At 36.6% G+C, this 306-nt stretch overlaps 1 long non-coding RNA gene across 1 annotated transcript in view; it reads left to right on the top strand.

The window, feature by feature from the left end:
- Positions 1–200: 200 nt before the first annotated feature.
- The window catches only part of LOC149132257 (uncharacterized), a 1,097-nt gene continuing 991 nt past the window's right edge, over positions 201–306 (top strand). Inside the window, exon 1 of the long non-coding RNA XR_016244700.1 lies at positions 201–306. This exon is cut by the window's right edge and continues 220 nt beyond it. This is a non-coding gene — a long non-coding RNA (uncharacterized LOC149132257).

Raw genomic sequence — 306 nt, forward strand, 5'->3', positions numbered from 1 at the left:
GTGAAGTCCTCGGTGTCCTTAAAAAGACGGGACGGCCAATCAATCTCGAAAACTTTAAACATAGATTCTCTCAACAACAACAAAAACAACAACAAACGCAACCATATCAACAACACCAGCAACAGCAACAACAGTAACAACAAATATTGAAAAATATAAAAACTGTAGCAACACAAAGCAAAATAAAAATATAGGTGCATAAATAACATGACAAAACTGCGGAAAGCAACTTAGAGTATATAAACAGCCATTATTAACAGAGATGACGTCATCGGTTGCTTGGCAACAGCGTGACATGAAACGAGA

Source organism: Octopus bimaculoides, chromosome 16 (assembly GCF_046866305.1).
Source record: "Octopus bimaculoides isolate indiv1 chromosome 16, ASM4686630v1, whole genome shotgun sequence".
In the NCBI taxonomy this organism is placed as follows: Eukaryota; Metazoa; Mollusca; class Cephalopoda; order Octopoda; family Octopodidae; genus Octopus; species Octopus bimaculoides.